Source organism: Cyprinus carpio, chromosome B23 (assembly GCF_018340385.1).
Source record: "Cyprinus carpio isolate SPL01 chromosome B23, ASM1834038v1, whole genome shotgun sequence".
Lineage (NCBI taxonomy): Eukaryota > Metazoa > Chordata > Actinopteri > Cypriniformes > Cyprinidae > Cyprinus > Cyprinus carpio.
The window spans coordinates 27,230,493-27,242,992 of record NC_056619.1 but is presented as its reverse complement, the minus strand read 5'-3'; the positions used below and the strand labels follow the sequence as shown (position 1 = coordinate 27,242,992).

The window sequence follows — 12,500 nt, the reverse complement described above, 5'->3', positions numbered from 1 at the left end:
TTTTAAATAACTTGTACAGTTATTATACTTAAATTTAAGGCAGCAACTGAACTGAAGTTTTTGAGTTGAGTATGTGTGTAGTTAATGTATGTCGTGCAGATCAGGGCTATTACAGTTAAAACAGAAACTAAAAACATAAAACAATTCTTACACGAAAACAAAATAAATGTAGACTGAAAATAAAGTAAAATATAGAAAACTTTAACTTATTTTATTTCAGCTAGTTTCCAAGTCAACTATTCTAATTAATCTGGTTTTAACTCAATGTGCTAAAATAACTAAAACTAAAAATGACAATGATAATAAAATGACTAAAGCCTAAAAACGAACATGAAAGCAGAAAATAATAAAATATCTCATTTCAAATATTAACCAAAATTATAATTGTATCTCAAAGATGCTGAAATAACAGATGGAATGTCTACTTTATATAATTCCTTGTGTGTTTGTGCAGACTTTGGTGAATAAAAAACCCGTAAAGTTTTTTGTGTGCACTCACAATACCGCGCTTTTGTAAAATAGTGAAATCAAAACAGACGCGCTTTCGCCGTTCGGTTCTCTGTGAACTGAGCACAAAACTCTGGTGTATCTTTGCCTTACAGACATTAAAAAAATATCTACAGAGAGGGGAAATGTCTTACTTTCAAATGAACCAAATCAATGGAAACACAAACAAAATTGAACAGTGCTTTTAGAGCAGAGTAAAAATATTCACTACTGCCGCCTCTGCCAAAAAAACTACAACTATACTGAAAAAAATATTGAAAACACTCAAGGCGCATTTGATGTGCATTGCTCACAAACATGACAAGAGCACAAGCTCGCCTGATCCGATGATTCACTTCCTGATGTTTCAGTGAGGTTTACTCACCACTCAGTGGTCGGAGTCCACCGGTCGAAAACACACCGGTTTCACACACAGCTGGAGGAAGGAGGGCCCCACCCACTGTGCCGTCCTCGCCCACAGAACATTGGTGGGCGGGGCTTGTGCCGTGGGGGCGGAGTTTGGCACCACACCACGAGCCAACCGCCCTGCTGCACCAGGCGAGTGAGGAGCGTCTTCGGGGAAAGGAGGAGAACGGCCGCGAGGTGACGGCTGGGACACTAATCTTGAATGAAAGACGCGGGACGGAGAGCAGGGCCATGCGCACGCACCTGAGCCTGGAACGCCAAGGTAGAAGCCCTTCTTCGACAGCGGAACCCAACACTGCATCGTCTTCACATTAGACTTCTTCCTCTCCGCAGCGGACGCAACAGGAAGTCAGCCGCGACTGTGCGTGACACCTGCAGGACGCGAGGAGAGTCAAGAGATCAGGAATTCAAAACCGTAAGGCAAGTTATTTATATTAACACAGGTCATACACCCTGGTAATCCAAGTGCTTTCATAAAAGGAAAGTAAACTAATAAAGGTTTTATACAAAATACTAAAACAACAAACCCAAGGAAGTAAAAAAACTTTTCAAAATGGACTGGAAAAATGTATTTTAAATGATTTAATAGTTTTTTGTTAAAAATTAGAAAATGAATATACATATTGTACAATCAAACCAAGCTCTTGCAATCAGTTCAGACGTAGCACAGGGCTCATTCAACAAATGCACGTCTAAACAGATGAGTTTTGAGTCTGGATTTAAAAGTGGCTAATGTTTTATCTGATCTCTTTCTGGAAGCTGATTGCAGCTGTGTGCGTCGAGGTAAACTAAAAGCGGACATCCCCTGGTTTTGTGTGAACCCTTGGCTATTTCTAACTGAACTCGATTCCTAATGATCTGGTGCTTGGTTAGGTTTATAATTCAGTGAATCTGCAGTGTATTTGGTTCTTAGGACATTGAGGGATTTATAAACGAGTTAAACGGGCATATTTTTTTAGCGAGGACCATTCACTCAGGGACAGCGAGCGTCCAGGGGTCCACTGGTCTTGTCTCCATGTATTGACAGTGTAAAACATCCACTCACACTGACGCTCATAGATGGGAGTCCATGAAGTGATTTTGCTCCACTTATAAAGATCGCATCACCCTAACTTCTTCCTTGTCAGGCTTTTTCCCCCACATTTGTCACCAGCAGCTTTATCAAGAAACAGGCGTGCTCTGCAGTGAGTGATGGGTGCCAAAAGGAAGCAAGCAGGAGGAGGGAGAGAGCAGGCTGAATCGGTAAAGTGCTTCGATGGGGACTCGCAACAGAAGCAGGGATCTAACCGATCCTAATGTGTGCGCGCCATGAGTGTAGAATACATACACACTTTTTTAATGAAATATGAATTCGTCAAGTGGTGTTTCAGAGGTTTCGTCATGGGCCATAGCGAATAAAGCTAGATTTAATTAAAAAAGACACTAAAAAGATATTGTTGGAACCTGACGTTTTATTTGCTTTCACAACACAAATATGATATGAGTGTGCTACATAGGCTACATTACATACACTACGTTGTCAAAACATTTGAACAGTAAGATAGATCCACCAGAAGATCCAAAGATCAGGCATTTTATCTTAAATAAAAAGCTTTTGTAACATTATACATATACTATTCAAAAAGCTTGGAGTCAGTATAATTTTTTTTTTTGGGGGGGGGATGATATAAATAAATAGATATTTTTTATTTAGCATAGATGCTTTAAACTGATCAAAAGTTAGAATAAAGACATTTATAATAATAATTACAAAAAAATATAGAAAACAGTTATTATTTAAATAGTAAAAAGGAGTTCACACTATTACTGATGTGGCTTGTACTTTGGATCGAATTAACGCGCAGGCTTGGTGAAGCAAAAGAATAAGAAAAAAAAAAAAATTAACAATACTTACTGTTCCAAAACGTTTGACTGTATGTGTGTGTATATCGAAGGGGTGGTGGGTTACCTGGACCCCAAACACAGAACCTCAAAGGCCGATGTTTTTTTGTCTCAGTTGCAGGCCCTGTCTTGTGTGTGTGTGTTGTGTGTTGTGCGTGTGTCTCTCTGTGTGTGGGTGTCTATGTGTGTGTGTGTGTCTCTGTGTGTGTGTGTGTGTGTGTGTCTCGTTGACGTGTGTGTGTTCTCTGTGTGTGTGTCGTCCTCTGTGAAGTGTGTGGGGCCTCTGCGTGAGTGTGTGTCCCTCTGAGTGTGTGTGCTCTGTGAGAGTTGGGTGCATGGAATGCGTGTGTGTGTGTGTGTCTCTGTGTGAGTGTGTGTCTCTATGAGTGTGTGTACCTTGCTGTAGGGGTTCTCCATCCAGGCGGGGTGTGTGCTGCTGGCCGTGTCCTCGTCGCTCTGGTAATAGTGCAGGTTGAAGGTCTCTTTGCAGGTGCGGAAGCTGGAAGGCATGGCTGAACACTCCATCACAGTGAAGCGGATCTCCACGTACACCTGAGTCGCTCCGCGCCGCGGGGATGAAGGGCGTTGCGCAGCCAGAGTGACTCAAGACGTGTCTACCCCCGGTGACAGATCTGAAAGGTGCGGACGCTGTTTCCCTCCTCATCCAAACCGCTCATCTCCTCCCACTGAGAGAAAGATCAGCATCATCACTGAGCATTAAAACACCTTCTGACCACAGAAACAGATGAGTCCTCTGCACAATCTGACTTTGCTGCAGCCTGGAATTGAACTGCTGGTTTCGTCTGGTCAGAGGAGAACTGGCCCCCCAACTGAGCCTGGTTTCTCCCAGGTTTTTTTCTCCATTCTGTCACTGATGGAGTTTTGGTTCCTTGCCGCTGTCGCCTCTGGCTTGCTTAGTTGGGGACACTTCATTTGACAGCGATATCGTGACTTGATTGCAAATGATTGCACAGATACTATTTAAACTGAACTGAGCTGCATGATGACATCACTGAATTCAATGATGAACTGCCTTTAACTGTCATTTTGCATTATTGACACACTGTTCTCCTAATTATTGTTGTTCAGTTGCTTTGACGCAATCTTTTTTGTTTAAAGCGCTATATAAATAAAGATGACTTGACTTGACTTGACTCACAGCATGGAGCTATCTCCGGTGCTCATCACAACGTAACGACAGACTGACTCTGTTCTACTGCACATGATTTCAAGATCCCCGTCTTTACCCAGAATATAATCATTTGATGTCATCAATATGTAAACAGTCACTGAGTTTACATGCACATCAGCTCGCTGGATAATCCAGTTCCAGCCTGACCTTCTGATTACAGTGTTTATATGTGACACAGGGGGCGTATTACATAAGGTTTCTTAGGTCTTAACTTGAGATGTGATATGTTAAGTTAGGATTTTTCAGAAATTCGTATTACAAAAGCACGTCTTAACTTGATTTGGGATTCTTATCCTATCTTACAAAATCGTAATCTTATCGTATCTTATCTTTAGTTAGAAAATCATTAAACTGCATTATCAGGTCAACAATCCACTCTCAGGATACCAAGCAACCAACACTGGAGCTTCTGATGACCTCAACAAAATAATAGAAGCTACTTCACTTTGAAAATCGCCTTTTGCAAAAAACCTTAAAGCATTAGTCACTCGCACTAGAACCGTTAATGCTCCGTGATGCTTTGTTGGTCTCTGTAATGCTGGATGCAGTTTCTGTGCTAACTGCAATATCATGTTGTGTGGCAGTCTGTAATTACTTATAAGTGTTTTGTCATCAAAATGCAACACATCTTCAGGGTCCTCCAAGAGTCTTTCTACCATCAAACATCTCCGTTCTTCATTTTCAATTAGTAGTAAATGTAATACCATTGTTGGACAGCACAATTTTAAGCGTTTTTTTCCGTTAGCTTTCAAATAATTTTGAAGTTAGGACAGCTGTGTGGTTGTCCTAAAGTTAAGACAGTTTTTAGGATTTTTTGTCAAAGTTAGGAGGTTTCTGTAATACCCCTTCCTATCTGTAGTTAAGATAGGGTAACACACTTAGGGAATGCTGTTCTCTTATAGCTATTGTGCTAAATGTGGTGCAGGTATGGGAATATTCCTGAATTTGTGGCTGTTGTGTGTTTTATTTCCCAAGAGATTCCAGATGCTGCTGTTGGTTTAGTGCTCAGTAATTAGTTTAAATACTGCTTTACACAGTAGTTTAATTAGAACACTTTCCACCCTCAAAAATGCCCAACAACACCAAATGGAAAGCAGCAGACAAACATTATAATAAAAACACTACTTAATGTTAATTTCCTTTAATAATTGTATGAAATAATCAACATCGTTGTCTCTTTATGGTCCTAAACACCTAACCTACAGCTCAGTATCTGTTAGTACCCATAAGTCCCTGAGGTCTGGACAATCACATATGCAATTGATTTCCCATTAAAACAAGCTTATTCCAGGACTGGGAATCTGAATATTGGTTTAAGGTAATTGGATTGTGGTGTTTGCATCAAAACCCATTTCTGCCACTGAATAAAAATATAAAATAAAACTGTGACCTTATATCTCACTAATTCTGAGTTTGTATCTAATTCTGAGTTTATATCTCACTAATTCTGAGTTTATATCTCACTAATTCTGAGTTTGTATCTCACTAATTCTGAGTTTATATCTCACTAATTCTGAGTTTATATCTCACTAATTCTGAGTTTGCATCTCACTAATTCTGAGTTTGCATCTCACTAATTCTGAGTTTATATCTCACTAATTCTGAGTGTGTATCTCACTAATTCTGAGTTTGCATCTCACTAATTGAGTTTATATCTCACTAATTCTGAGTTTGTATCTAATTCTGAGTTTATATCTCACTAATTCTGAGTTTATATCTCACTAATTCTGAGTTTGTATCTCACTAATTCTGAGTTTACATCTCACTTAATTCTGAGTTTATCTCACTAATTCTGAGTTTATATCTCAATAATTCTGAGTTTGCATCTCACTAATTATGAGTGTGTATCTCACTAATTCTGAGTTTGCATCTCACTAATTGAGTTTATATCTCACTAATTCTGAGTTTGTATCTAAATCTTACATCACACTAAACTAATTCTGAGTTTGCATCTCACTAATTCTGACTTTACATCTCACTAATTGCTGAGTTTACATCTCACTAATTCTGAGTGTGTATCTCACTAATTCTGAGTTTGCATCTCACTAATTGAGTTTATATCTCACTAATTCTGAGTTTAGTATCTAATTCTGAGTTTATATCACTAATTCTGAGTTTACATCTCACTAATTGATCTCACTTATATCTCACTAATTCTGAGTTTATATCTCACAAATTCTGAGTTTATATCTCACTAATCTGAGTTTGTAGTCTCACTAATTCTGAGTTTATATCTCACTAATCTGAGTTTATATCTCACTAATTCTGAGTTATATCTCACTAATTGAGTTTGTATCTCACTAATTGAGTGTGTATCTCACTAATTCTGAGTTGATATATCATAACTGCGTGTGTATCTCACTACAGTTTGAGTTTATCTCACTAATTCTGAGTTTGTATCTCACTAAATTCTGAGTTTGTATCTCAATAATTCTGAGTTACATCTCACTAATTCTGAGTTTGTATTCTCACTAATTCTGAGTTTATATCTCACTAATTCTGAGTTTATATCTCCATAATTCTGAGTTGTATCTCACTATTCTGAGTTTTATATCTCACTAATTCGGAGTTTTTTATATCTCACTAATTCTGAGTGTGTATCTCACTGATTCTGAGTTTATATCTCACTAATTCTGAGTTTGCATCTCACTAATTCTGAGTTTATATCTCACTAATTCTGAGTTTATATCTCACTAATTCTGAAATTCTGAGTCCACTTTCTGAGTTTATATCTCACTAATTCTGAGAGTTTATATCACTAATTCGTGAGTTTATATCTCACTAATTCTGAGTTTGCATCTCACTAATTTTGAGTTTGCATCTCACTAATTCTGAGTTTGCATCTCACTAATTCTGAGTTTGTATCTCACTAATTTTGAGTTTGCATCTCACTAATTCTGAGTTTGCATCTCACTAATTCTGAGTTTACATCTCACTAATTCTGAGTTTATATCTCACTCTGAGTTTATATCTCACTAATTCTGAGTTTATATCTCACTAATTCTGAGTTCGTATCTCACTAATTCTGAGTTTGTATCTAATTCTGAGTTTATATCTCACTAATTCTGATTTATATCTCACTAATTCTGAGTTTGTATCTCACTAATTCTGAGTTTACATCTCACTAATCTGAGTTGTACATCTCACTAATTCTGAGTTTATATCTCACTAATTCTGAGTTTATATCTCACTAATTCTGAGTGTGTATCTCACTAATTCTGAGTTTGCATCTCACTAATTGAGTTTGTATCTCACTAATTCTGGAGTTTGATCTCACTAATTCTGAGTTTACATCTCACTATTCTGAGTTTGCATCTCACTAATTCTGAGTTTACATCTCCCACTAATTCTGAGTTTACATCTCACTAATTCTGAGTTTGCATCTCACTAATTCTGAGTTTGCATCTCACTAATTATGAATGTGTATCTCACTAATTCTGAGTTTGTATCTCACCAATTCCGAGTTTGTATCTCACTAATTCCGAGTGTGTATCTCACTAATTCTGAGTTTATATCTCACTAATTCTGAGTTTGCATCTCACTAATTCTGAGTTTATATCTCACTAATTCTGAGTTTACATCTCATAACTCTGAGGTTACTATTCTCACTTAATTCTGAGTTTACATGTCACTAATTCTGAGTGTGTCTCACTAATTCTGAGTTTAATTCACTAATTCTGAGTTTACATCTCACTAATTCTGAGGTTACATCTCACTAATTTTACATCACACCAAACCAAATCTTACATCACACCAAACTAATTTAATCTATATCTCACTAATTCTGAGTTTGTATCTCACTAATTCTGAGTTTAAATCTCACTAATTCTGAGTTTGTATCTCACTAATTCTGAGTTTACATCTCACTAATTCTGAGTTTGCATCTCACTAATTCTGAGTTTGCATCTCACTAATTATGAATTTATATCTCACTAATTCTGAGTTTACATCTCACTAATTCTGAGTTTACATCTCACTAATTCTGAGTTTACATCTCACTAATTCTGAGTTTACATCTCACTAATTCTGAGTTTGCATCTCACTAATTGAGTTTATATCTCACTAATTCTGTTTATATCTCACTAATTCTGAGTTTGCATCTCACTAATTCTGAGTTTATATCTCACTAATTCTGAGTTTACATCTCACTAATTCTGATTGTGTATCTCACTAATTCTGAGTTTATATCTCACTAATTCTGATTGTGTATCTCACTAATTCTGAGTTTGCATCTCACTAATTCTGAGTTTGTATCTAATTCTTCTGAGTTTGTATCTCACAAATTCTGATTGTGTATCTCACTAATTCTGGAGTTTAGTATTACACTAATTCTGAGTTTATATCTCACTATTCTGAGTTTGTATCTCACTAATTTTGAGTTTGCATCTCACTAATTCTGAGTTCACTGTGAATTCTCACTAATTTTGAGTTTGCATCTCACTAATTCTGAGTTTATATCTCACAAATTCTGACTTTGCATATCTCACCTAATTCTGAGTTTTATATCTCACTAATTCTGAGTTTATATTCTCACCTAATCTGAGTTTGATCTCTCACTAATTCTGAGTTTATATCTCACTAATTCTGAGTTTATATCTCACTAATTCTGAGTTTGCATCTCACTAATTCTGAGTTTATATCTCACTAATTCTGATTGTGTATCTCACTAATTCTGGGTTTGCATCTCACTAATTCTGAGTTTATATCTCACTAATTCTGATTGTGTATCTCACTAATTCTGAGTTTATATCTCACTAATTCTGAGTTTATATCTCACTAATTCTGAGTTTACATCTCACTAATTCTGATTGTGTATCTCACTAATTCTGAGTTTGCATCTCACTAATTATGAATGTGTATCTCACTAATTCTGAGTTTGCATCTCACTAATTCTGAGTTTGCATCTCACTAATTCTGAGTTTATATCTCACTAATTCTGAGTTTATATCTCACTAATTCTGAGTGTATCAAATCAAAAGCTGATCAAAATATTACAAAATAATGTGCATATAAATGCAGCTAGTGGTGTTTCATGAGGATGTTAAATTGGAATGTTCTTTTGACAGTCACATGAGTTTATGTAGGTGTGTGTGTCTCACCTCAGGGTCACTGCTGGGGTAGATGGTCCATCTTAGATCAGATGTTTCTAGCTTTGTGTTCATCAGCACCTCTGTGAGAGAGACAGACAGGTTTACAAGCAGCTGTAGAACATCATCTGATGAGAAACTCATGTGCGGTTTAGTTTGGACGACAGTAAAACACACTCACAAATATAAATACACACATTAACCAGACATCATAATCATAATCAAAGACATGAGCTTCATAAACCTCAACTGCGGAAACGTAGTTTTGATGTGGTGACATTACTGCGTTCTTTCAAAAAATTCAACTTGTAATTACAAGACAAAAGACGTGAACAGTTTTCACAAATCGGAAACTCATAATTATGGTGAAGGTGACACAGCGTGAACACAGCATTACTGGCGACTTTAATTTGAGACATATTAAATGCAATGTAATGTGTTTAGGATGAGCAGAGGCGTCTGGTGGAGGAAAGGCTAATGCTGTGTGAAAAAACAGAGCGCCAGCAATCAACGCCCAGTTTACATCTGAACCTATAAATCCTTCCATCTATTTCCATTTCATCTGTCATGATCAAACCGACGGCGAGTTCAGTGACTGCAGCCGCTTTACACAAAGAATAGGAAGACCGAGGGAGGAGCGGGAAACGTCCCAGCATTCTGTCTGTCCGTTCGTCTCTACTCCATTGTTTCCAGTGAAAACACAATGATACCCAGGAGGCAGTTCAGAGCCAAAAAAAGTGATCGAGTGACATTTTCATTACACACACACACACACACACACACACACACACACACACACACACACACACGGGAGGGCTGGCAGAATTCCTGCTCATTCCTGAGTGTCCATGGAGCGGAACAGCAAAATTACAACTCGCACTGGACACACACACACACACACACACACACAGACACACACACACACACACACACACACACACCTCTAATCAACTCATCGCTGATTACAGAGTGAGACTGACAGAACGAGAGAGAACTTGAAGAAGATCCAGCAGTTCACACACACACACACACACACACACAGATACAAATAAATGTATAAGGAAAAAAAATCAACCAATAAATCAATCAAACCACTCTGCAGTAAGTATAATTTAGTTACTATTATTGTTTTTATTAATATTTTATTAATATTAATAATAGTTTTATCTTTGAATTTTAACATTTTTCAGTTTCAGTTTTCATTTACTTTCATTTTTAATAATTATGTGCTTTTGCCATTTTTATTAATTTTATTAGTTCTTTTTGAATATTATAATTAAGGTTTAATACATTTTATTTCAGTTTTGCTTTAAATTTTTACCTTCAGCTCATTTAAATTCTAGTTTAATTTTTAGTAATTAAGTTATGTGCTTTTGTCATTTTATATTAGCTTTTGTTCTTATTAAATATTATAATTTGTTGTAATTTGCTTTTATTTCAGTTTCACTTCAGTTTATTTTATTTTTTAATACTTTTATTATGCGCTTTTGTCATTTTTGTTCACTTCTGTTCTTTTTCAATTTCATTAAAGGTTTAGTTTATTTTTATTCAGTTTATATTAACTTATATTTCTCAGTTTCAGTTTTCATTTACTTTCATTTTTAATAATTATGTTATGTGCTTAGTCATTTGTATTACTTCTTATTCTTTTTAAACATTACTATTTATATGATTTTTTATTACAATTTTAGTTTTTACTTATTTCCAGTTAGCAATTTTTCTGCTTCAACTTCAACTTAATTCTAATTTTATTCAGCTTTTCATTACATATGTATATTTTGTTTCAGTTTTATTTTAATTAACAAAAGTGTTTTAATAGTTTTAGTAAAGCCCGACTCTCTGAGAGGAAACAGTATTAGGTCAGTTCCTGATCACTGATTAATTGACTGTGCATCACTCATCATTAATTCAAACGTGATTAGCTCTCAGGCTCCTCCCATCTGGCAGCTGATTGGATGAGAGGTAATGGGGCATGTGATTGGCTGAAGATGTGATAATTAGGCTGCGTTCCAGCTGCACACACACAAACAACCCCAAAAACACCCACAACCAAACCAAAACAAACACAATCACCAACAAAATACTACACACACACACACACAAGGACTCTCAAAAAAACCCACAAACCAAGCATTCCCCCCCCCCCCCCCCCCCCCCCCCCCCCCCCCCCCCCCCCCCCCCCCCCCCCCCCCCCCCCCCCCCCCCCCCCCCCCCCCCCCCTCCCCCTACCATTACCACTGAAATATTACACGCATGCATTTGCAAGGACTTTTATCCAAAGTGACTAACACTGCATTCAAGGTATTTTATCAGATATCTTGAGCTACAGAAATACACTCTCACAATAAAGCAGATGTGAGGGACGGAGTGAATAACTTTCAATCCACTTTAACTGAATCTCAGATGAGAGGATTGAGGAAAAACCCCTTAAAGAGAAAAAGATGGAAGGGTCGGAGGTCACAGCCCGTGATAATCCAGCTTTATCTCTCACTGCTGAGAAAAATCTGTTTAACAGGATTTATAGACATCGAGACCACCTCACACATACACACACACACACACACACACACACACACAAAAGAACAGAAGAACTGATGTCCACACATTTGAAAGCCAAATATCCTCCCGTTTGCATCTGTGAGGGAAGAGAGAACACAGGGTCACTCTCTTGAGTTTACCATACTGGATCTCTTTAGCTCCTCTGAGAGCGTAAGCTTCTTCAGCCGCTCTATTGTTCCTCCACAATGAACCCGCGCCGTGTGACCGTCCCACAGATTAACTTCAGCAGCACGGCACGCCACAAACCCTCGCCTGTTTTACGAGCTCTTTCTGTCACGAGTAAAAAAAAAAAAAAGCACCAAAACAAAAACTAAACCTGAACATGGACACTCCTCCGTTTCTCGTTCCTCACCTGGACAGTGTTTGGACAGTGTCAGATATTGTTGATCTTACAGGAGGACAAATGAAAGTCTTCACAGTCGTAATTTTGCTGAACGAAACCCTGCTGAACGCTTCCAGACCAGACTGATTTAAAAACACAATGTCAATTATGAGTAATGAAAGTGTGTGGATGTTAATAAGAGCGATACTGTGTTTACTTTAGGAACGAGTTCTTGAGCTGAAACCTCCTTCAGGATAAAAAATACTGTCAATAATGTTCTTACGTCTTCTTTCAGAGAGGAGCATTTTGCTAAATATACAGTTTATGCACCATATAACATTCATTATAATTTTTTACTGTTCTTCAGTGTTTAACTTTTGTTTGAGTAAATCCCCTTTTTAGTATAAAATTAAGTTTTTTTGCCACCATTAAAATTTTATATTTCAAAAGACGAAGTAGAAATATAATTTCATAATTGTAACGTTATTATTGTAAAACCATAATTGAGTGTAATTTAAGTGTTTGTGTATAAACCAGTTTGTTTTAA

The 12,500-nt window shown here is 37.0% G+C and overlaps 1 protein-coding gene and 1 long non-coding RNA gene across 2 annotated transcripts in view; one reads left to right on the top strand and one right to left on the bottom strand.

The window, feature by feature from the left end:
- The window catches only part of LOC109093305 (ephrin type-B receptor 4b-like), a 74,243-nt gene that overhangs the window by 41,658 nt on the left and 20,085 nt on the right, over window positions 1–12,500 (top strand).
- LOC122141872 overlaps window positions 3,400–12,500 on the bottom strand; it is a 12,266-nt gene continuing 3,165 nt past the window's right edge. The window contains exons 2-3 of the long non-coding RNA XR_006158163.1: window positions 9,085–9,155; window positions 3,400–3,479 (exon numbers count right to left, since the gene is read on the bottom strand). This is a non-coding gene — a long non-coding RNA (uncharacterized LOC122141872). The remainder of the gene's footprint in view (window positions 3,480–9,084; window positions 9,156–12,500) is intronic.